General features: G+C 50.2%; 1 pseudogene; it reads left to right on the forward strand.

The window, feature by feature from the left end:
* Window positions 1–25: 25 nt before the first annotated feature.
* On the forward strand, window positions 26–673 carry LOC102766419 (annotated as a pseudogene).
* Window positions 674–735: the final 62 nt, after the last annotated feature.

Here is a 735-nt window from a genome sequence, read left to right on the forward strand (position 1 = left end):
TCTAATTAATTTCCTTCCAATGTGCATGAATTCCTGCACTGGGCCATTAGTTCTTTATAACTGTCTGAAAGTGCCTCCTGCTTTTAACCAGTTCACCCAGGCCTTGGACCACCAAATAGCTACTCAACTGCTGAAGCTGGCCCACAAGTACAGACTGGAGACAAAGCAAGAGAAGAAGCAGAGGTCGTAGGCCCGGGCTGAGAATAAAGCTGCTGGCAAAGGGGTTGTCCCCACCAAAGGGCCACCTGTCCTTCAAGCAGGGGTTAACATTGTCACCACCCTGGTGGAGAACAAGAAGGTTCAGCTGGTAGTGATTGACACGATGTGGATCCCACTGAGCTGGTGGTCCTCCTTCCTGCCCGTGCTCTAAGCTGGGAGCTCCCTACTGCATTATCAAGGGAAGGGGGAGGCCAGGCTGGACGTCTAGTCCACAGGAAGACCTGCACCGCCGTCACTGTAAGTGGGAAGACAAAGGAGCTCTGCTTAAGCTGGTGGATGTTATCTGGACCAATTACAACAACAGATATAGTGAGATCTGCCGCCATTGGGGATCTGAGGTCCAAAGTCAGTGGCTCGCATTGCTGAGCTGGAAAAGGCTAAAGACCTGGCCACCAAGCTGGGCTAAGTGTACACTGTTGAGTTTTCTCTACATAAAAGTAATAAAAATTATCCTTAAAAAAAGAAGTATCTTTGGAGCCCTGGACTGGTTTGGCTCAGTGGCTAGAGCAGCCGTGG

Source organism: Myotis davidii, unplaced genomic scaffold, assembly GCF_000327345.1.
Source record: "Myotis davidii unplaced genomic scaffold, ASM32734v1 C63125456, whole genome shotgun sequence".
NCBI classification, from domain to species: Eukaryota; Metazoa; Chordata; class Mammalia; order Chiroptera; family Vespertilionidae; genus Myotis; species Myotis davidii.